Source organism: Lycium ferocissimum, chromosome 7, assembly GCF_029784015.1.
Source record: "Lycium ferocissimum isolate CSIRO_LF1 chromosome 7, AGI_CSIRO_Lferr_CH_V1, whole genome shotgun sequence".
In the NCBI taxonomy this organism is placed as follows: domain Eukaryota; kingdom Viridiplantae; phylum Streptophyta; class Magnoliopsida; order Solanales; family Solanaceae; genus Lycium; species Lycium ferocissimum.
Window position 1 is genome coordinate 18,536,817 of NC_081348.1, and position 8,728 is coordinate 18,545,544.

An 8,728-nucleotide genomic window follows, 5' to 3' on the forward strand; every position below is an offset into this window, starting at 1 on the left:
AAAGCATTAAGTCACGGATTAGTCAATTGAATCACTACCAAGTTATCAATTATTTTATATAAATAATGATCAAATGATAAAAATGAGGAGCAATTCAAAAACATATGTAACTTTTTTTAGGCATTTACAAAGAAGAGATAGAGCAAGATCAACGACAATATTCTAGTCTGAAATTTGCCATTGAGGAAATTCATAGGCTCTAAAAATCATACTCCCTTTGTTTTAATTTATTTGGCTGGTTATGACTTGTCATGGAGTTTAAGAAAGTAAATAAGACTTTTCAATCGTGTGGTCTTAAATTCAATATGTAGAATGTACCGAAATGTCTTTTAATTTTGTGGTCTTACACATGCCACGTGGAAAGTTGGAATCAAAGAATTGCAAAAAAAATGAAAGAGACATTCTTTTATTGAAGGATTAAAAAGAAAAGTCGAGATAAACAAATTCAATCCGTCTTGTTAATATATATACAAACTGTAGGGAGTGAGCGAAGGACTAGGTCGTGGAGGGCTTGGAAGTGGGCTTAAGGTTCATACATGATTCAGTTGGATTTTTTTTTTTTCCCAAAAAAAGGATAAATATAGTCAACTGAGTATCTGTATCGTGCACAAAATTGTGTTCTCGGACCCCTTAATCCACAAAGTTTCATATAAGAACCTAACGCCTCTCAAACCGTTGACTGTCCATATCTTAAAGTTGCATATCACTTAAAATGAGCCTTACGGCATGGTTAAAAATTTACTTTCTTTTCCGTCATAGCTTTCAGATTGCATGTACTTTTCCTCTCTCTTTATTTACAAAAATGTCTCATCTTACAATTTTCTCGTTCTGTATTTTTATGACATTCTTCATATAATGATGATGATTGATTTTCTCATTCTCTATGATAATGATATTATCGCTTCCTCCTGTCAATCCTTCATGCAATATTTGATTCACAACTCTCATTTCTAAAATGTCCATAAATGATTTGGGGTTGATTAACTTCTTCCTAGATATTCCTATTGTCGCTCCTCACCGTGGTAATGTTCTTTGTCGGTCTACGTATGTAATGACCCTGAGTATGCAAATTTGCCTAAATCTTTCCTTTTTTTTTTTTTTTTTTTTTTTTTTTGATAATGAAGACTTTATTTATTTATAACTACGGCGTAATTGCCGGATTTTCCATTACATCGGAGTTGATAATACTACGATTACCTAACTTAACTGGATGACGACAAGTAGTAGTAGATTCTTTCCTAGTGACATACATACTACCGCATCATTATTTAGTTCTTGCATTACAAACACAGGAGGAGTAAACATTAACATAAGTTGAAAAGAGACTTGAGATCCCAAATTTGCTTGGTGCGCCAAGGCATGTGCTACTTGATTTGCTTCGCTGAAGCTGTGGCGGACCACTGGATTCTGCAAATTTCCTCAGCCATAATCTGATTGAAAAATTAATTCGTTAAAAGGGGAGGAAGGAGGTTGATTACCTCAGTGAAATCGGTGTCGACTTCCAAAGGAACCATATGATGGTTGTAAGCCATTTGTAGACCAAGTAGCAATGCTTGGATCTCCATTTTGAGTATGGTTTTCTGCCGAGGTAGTGCACAAAAATCCCATTTTCCACATACTGTTAGCATCCCAAATTACCCCGCCCAGAGCACCAATTTGATTCGAACCCCAAAAAGCTCCATCAACATTAAGTTTATAAAATCCCGTATCTGGAGGGTACCACTTAACTAAAATGTTGCGCATAATTTTCTTAGTGGGAATAGCATTAGCGGTGTAGGTGAATTCCAACACTCTAGTGATAACCTCCTGATCATTAACATGGGCAGCAGAATTGTGTAAAATATTATGATTTCTATTTTTCCAAATGTGCCACAAAGCAAAAGGATAGAAGAGGGTCCAAATAAGTAAAGGGTTTTGCATAACAATATGATGGTCCTTAAAGGATAATAACCAATGTTGAGATCCTAAATCGGGGTCATAAAGGTGGGTGATATTATGATCCATCCAGATTTTTTTTTTGCAAAATAGCTATCCACCAAAATATGTCTAATAGTTTCAGGAGCTGAATGGCAACAAGGACATATATTATTATCAATGATGTAAAGCCTGTTTAGGAGAGTTTTGGTGGGAAGACGGTCATGGAGGCATTGCCAAAGAAAGAATTTTATTTTATTCAAAATGACCAGTTTCCATATCCACGAGAAATCATGCTGTGAATGAGATGGGGGCTAGAGCAGTTGGTAGACAGAAGAAGTGGAAAATAGACCATTTGAGGTGAGACCCCAGTAGGGGGATGTCGGTAATAGTATCATTGATGGGAAAGTTTACCTGTAAAAGTCTATCTATAATCTCATTTGGCCAAACCCAGGATAGACATCTGAAATCCCACTCTTTCACCTTGTCATCTAAAGCTGGAAATTGTTTACTTTAGACACCCTGGCAAGTGGGCAACAATTGCAATCCAAAGGAGACAATTTTTACACCGTTTAATGTCGCGTGTTATCACCAAAAAAACGCGCGTGTAACCTTTTTTTTTTTTTAATCCTATGTGGCAGCCAACGGTATTATTACTCACCTTTTATATATATCATCTTCCCCACTTCAAAATTAAATCCAATTTAGCCCTAATTTTAGCCCCTTTTCACGATCAATTTTTTTTCCTCAAATTCAAGCTAATATTTTCTCGCTTCTTGCTAATATTTTCCGGTTCATCATGTTCGTTCTTCCATTGTTGTTACTATTATGTCGAGCTTATCCGACTCTTTTCACGGAGTTTTTTGATGAACATGCCCGATATTGTAGATGTGGTAATGAAGCATTATTGAAGACTTCTTGACCTAATTAAACCTGTGTCGCATTTTTATGTTGTAAAATACCAAAGGTAAACTTATATCTTCATTCATTCCTTATTTAATTATTTATTAGATGTTGAAAATTGGTTTTGTAGAAAATGGTGGTTGTGATTATTTCTTTTGATGGAAGATAGGCACCCCGCAAGCAAATAGGGTGATTTTTGAAGAAAGTGAAGGCTTTTGAAGAGAAAAGAATTCGAGCAAGAAATATGCTCATTGTTGGTCGCTATTGTTGTCGGTTTTGGATGTTTCCTGATATAGAAAATCAAGCCAAATTGTTAGATGGAGCAAAGACAATATGTGCTCCTTAAGTACTTGTCTTTTGCTAAGTTGTGTAGTTGTAAAATTGTTAGGATATGAGTTGTTTTGAATGTAATTTGGTTACTGAATTGTTGTGACAATTTTGTATTTTGGCATGGCTGAACTTTGGCCAACAAATACCATGTAAACCAAAGATTTTGAATGAAATGAAATGAAATGTTGTTTTGTCTATACCGTATTTGCCAACAATGCTCGTTTCGAGCTCGCTACGCTGCATAAAAACCTCGGCCTCGTCTCCAATAAGTTTATGCTACATATTATTGCCAACAACAAAGTAGGCCAATGTTATTTAACACCAACAAGCCTATAATTACATTAGCACAATCGTTTAAACACTAACAACAGTGTAACCCCAAATAGTAGCTAATATATTAACATACGCTCAAGAATGAGCTCAAAGTTAGCATACAAGTAGCCAAAAGCAAACATTAAAATATCGCAAATTGTTTATCACATACAAGTATCGATTGCCAAAATAACCATCCAAAAAGAGAAATTGTTTTCCGGTGCCATATTACATCGCCAATTAAGTACTACATCCTATCCTAATACCGCCGCTCTTCTTCTTCTTCTTGTTTGCCATCCGCTCAATTGGGGGCCAGATGATGCCTTCCTTGTTTTTCCATCTCAATCCTCTAGCTTTATAACCAAGTCTACGCTCGTTGACTTGCATCCTTGTAAGCCGAACCAGCTTTAATCTTTTGGCTTGATGTTCCCGGGCGCATTTTAGCGTAAAAAATGAAGATAGTCGCTTTGTTACACGTAGTTGTGTTTTAGAGACCAAAGTTAGAATTGACTCACATTTAGTATTTGAGTTCCACTTGTACTTGTGTATATGCCAAATCCAACATCACCGCCTTCGTGTCCCCTACTGTAGTTCCTCTCCAAATAACCTTAGCTCTCTTCTCACAAAGAACTTGTCTTGTTCTGAGGTAGTTGACTTGTTATTCCTCTTGCACAGAATACTTGTATCCGTAGGGGCCGGGTCGGCTTGAGCTTCTAACTCTTTTTGATTGATTCACCCTCCTAACTCTAGTTGTATCATCACAAACCGTCACGCCGGGCGTAGGCCGGCTTAAGCTTGAAGCGCACACTTTGGCTAGGTGCTTCGGCAGGTCTTGTAAACTTTGGCTAGGTGCTTCCGCACTGGCACAACCCGCATATTTAAAGGCAAGAACCAACTTAAAAACCCAAAATACATGATAAACAAGTTAACCAACGCAAAGAAAACTATTTTACCTTGCAATATTTCTTGTTATGTCCTTGTTGATTACACTTTGAACAAGTTATTTTCCCCCTTTTCCGGACACTTTTCCATACCTCATCTTTTTTGGTTCATCTTTGCCTTTTTCTTTTTCTTCTTCTACCTGTGCATTGGTTTAGGTGCGAGGCTCAATCTTTGGATTGTTTGTTTCCAAAGCCACATCTTCATATTTGGAATTGGTGGATGAAATGACTATATGCCTTTAAGAATGTATCCTTCCTATACCAATGCTCCACAAAGTGTTCGTGCTCTAGTTTACGTGGTAGTATGCACAAACAAAGATGTTGGCATGGAATTCCTCTCGCCGCCAAGTTCTACAACTACAACTCTTAGTACTCATGTTAACCGTATGCCTATACTCACCCTCTCCAATCTCAAATCCAACATCGCATTCCAAAGAACCTTTGCCATAGCCCCTAGCCATTTCCTTATTATCCTCTAAGGTAAGTCTAGCCATAGGTGAAATCTCGTATATCCAAGTGTTGGCAAACTTAATCATATCACATTGTCTAGTCATTATCTTTCTCCTAATTTCCTCCAACACGGTTATAATCGATTTGTGTCTACAAGACAAGATCCATGAATCAAGGTTTCACACATGTTATTCTCAACAACATCACACTTAGAATGCTCTTTAAAGTATGCCCTCACCCATGATTTTTCCGGATAATGCAATAAATCGCACAAAAATATCTTTACCAAGTTTGCTCATTTTATCAAGCTCGAAAGTTCGAATTTCACTTCAAAACTGGCCTTAGAATATCTCCAAAATTGTTTTCTTCTCTTCACCCTTCCATTCTTGATGCCAATCGACCGTATGTGTTTCCACATCTCCTATGCTCAAGATCGGTAACAATTCTTCTACAAAGAAAGATGAAAACCCTTCAAAGAAAAGAAATTATTAAATAAACACTCAACAAGAAGATAAACAAAAGAGAGAAATTAAACAAGTTACTATGTACATTACTCAGTGATGTCTCATCACAATAGCAAGACTTCTCCTTGTCATCCAACCGTAGATCCTCTTTCAAGTAATTAATGAAAAAACTCCAACTTTGCTTAGTTTCGAGTCAACAATGCCTGTGCTATAGGAAACATCCGATTGTTTCCATTCTTGCCAATGTATGTTACTAATGCAGCTCACCTTTTTGTGTTTAAGCACCTTTAGAAAACACCCATCAAAACCTATTATTCTCCTACAACCTTCCATCCACCCTTCTTCAATGCATCCAAGGCATATAGAAGTACACAAACAAATTCTTCCCCGGACAACTTTCTCTCGTCCATCCTCACCCAAACAACTACCAGGATTTGTCCGTTTTATCATATCGTAATAGTCACACAATCTTGCAAACTCTAAATTCCAATCACCCATAGACTCTCTTAGTATCCGCATTTTAGCTCCGTAGCAAATTGTCCTACCAACATAAAGTCCTAACTTATCCCCGCACATGTCTTGTATTTCCCATATTCTCAAAGATGTATCGCTTAATTATTTCATCCTTAAATCTAGCAAAAAAGCCATTTGGTGTTGCACATTTTGTTCTTGTTGGTTGTACACTTTGGTGTGTACATGTGATGGTAGCTCTTAATCATAAAGTCACATATATATCTCTATCTCTGTTTGCAAAGATAACACAACCACTTGCACGTTTGTTACCCTTACACCGAGCCCTTACTTTACCAAAGTTGATTAGGCCTTAACTTAAGACTAACTTTGTATTCTATTGCATAATCGCCCAATGCTTTCCTAAATACTTTTTCATTTTCAAAACCATACCAAGTTCAAAAATAGTAACTACACAAGCCGATCATATCAAAAGCTTGACTCAGGCTCTTCCTTCTTGCCGGTAGAGAAAAACCTTAATAATAGAAACAGATCTAACTCATCATTACCGTCATCACTACCACAACTCGAATCGTCAATATAATCCTCATCTCCACCTAATCTTCCCACATACCTAGCATACTTATTTCTACCAATATCTTCAAAGCCTCTATCAACACCAAATTTCACTACTAATGGTATTTCCTCTGTGTTATTTTTTTTCTTTCTAGATCGGGTTCCTTTTTACTCCTCTTTCACTCTAAGGTTTCTCAATTCTTCATCAACATCCGAATCATCAAGATCCGGAAAAATCTCGATTCGAACTACTAGCAACATCCGATTGATCCCCATTTGTCTACTACTTGTACCCATTCTGGATCCGTTTCACCCCTATTTGGATCTGCTTCAACCACATTTGGAGTCGAAATGCTTTCTTACATTGTACTCCTCCTTTGAGGTGTTTCATCTCCTTTTGAAATGTTTCCACCTATCCGGAACATTTACATCGCATTTTTTACTTGGTCTCCCACCCACATGTGTTGCCCTAGCTTCACTGCACATACTGGTCATTAATACAAATATCACCTTTTCCGGCCCTACCAACAAACCAATTGGTTGTGGCAACTCATCCACCTCATCAATGCCATGGACCACAAACACATCAAACTCATCACCATGTTTTAAATCATTCACAAGCCCTAGTAATTGTCTATCGGTGGTGCCGAACAAAGGCACTATCATCAACCTTTTCGTAATTCAAGAGAATCCAAGGACATTTCAGGTACCCAAGATCTTTAGTGTATGCTCCAACTCAACAAGACTAAAATGGTCTTTGTCGATAAAAGACCAAAGCTTGTTAATTCCCCTTTTACGTGGGACCCACTATGCCATGGTCTTCCATAACTGTACCCCCATGGTGAAAACAAGTAAGAATATAGTCATCCATTATATTCCCCAACAACCCACAACACACAAGATGAATGAAATACCCAAAAAACCCTAACTTTGACACCGAAATTCCCAAATAAACCCTAGTAAACAAATAAAGTTTATAACAAAATGGGCATCAAAACACCCTAATTTAAACACAATATAGCATACAAACACGAGAAAAGTTCAAGTAGAAACTTAAATTTCTCCAATGTCGCAAAAGTACGAAGTCAAGCGAACAAAGTCCAAAGGGTCGATTTCCGGACTAAAACCCGCAAATAAATGAAAATAATACCCATGAAACGATTATTAACTAAGAATTAACTGAAAACGGAGAAGATATTTATGGTTTTTAATCGACGAAAATTTTACCTCGATTTTCGTGGAAATCGCCTCGATCGTTTGCAAGCGGTTGCTATGGAAACGGGTAATTTTGAGCCCTAATTTGGTCTTTAGTTGATTTGCCCGCGTGCGCAACATAGATGTGGCCAATTAAAATGAGTTGGCATATGAGAGTTGCACATCATTAATCGAGTTGGCAAATGAGTTGCGAGTGGATGTAAATTGAGTTAGCGAAAATTTAAACGAAAGCCGGCACAATGTAATTGGTCACTTAATCCACTTAGGATACAATCGATATACACGCGCAGATTTAAAAATACGTGCAAAAATTGTCTAATCGAATGTATTGCCCACCTCGGGGTGTCTAAATGAAACAAGCTCCACTTTAGGTGCTCGAAGTGAAAGAAGTGAACGACACACGTACGTCTGCGCCGGGCCGGTTTGGCCTAATCTCATTTGGTAGAGCAAAGGATAGATCATTGAAATCCCAACTATTACCCCGTCTATAATGAGCCACGTTAACATAATTTTCACCACTTTGAAGAGGACCATGAATTAAATTACGGATCCTAACATTAGGAGCAATCCAACTTTGGTTCCAAAAATCAATGGTCTTCCCATTACCAATTTTCCAAAAAACACCATCCATGCATAATTTCCAGCCTTTCAAAATATTTTTCCAAATAAATGAGCTGTATTTATTACAACGGCAACGAGCCCATATGGTAGAAGGTTTAGAAAAAGGGAGAGTTACATATATATACATAAGAATAGGGTATATTTACAAAATATGACGATACTTTACAGTTTACAAAACATAACAATAGATTTCTTACAAAATATATACGAAAAGTTTCTCAAGGCTTAAAAATTTCGCTCAAAATTTTGTGTATGAAAACTGTATGAAATATGTATATATCGCTCAAGGCTTAAAAATTCCGCTCAAAATTCTATGTATGAAAACTGTATGAAATGTGTTTATCTCGCTCAAGGCTTAGGTTTCTCACATTTTACGTGTATGAAAACTGTATAAAAACAGTATGAAATATGTATTTAACTATATAAAATTTGTATAAAGTTTAGGATAAGTTTTTGGAAATTTAATACAACTATAACAACATGGTATACAACTTTCATACAAATTAGAATCTCACTTTGAAATTCGAATGAAATTAATACAATTGAAACAAC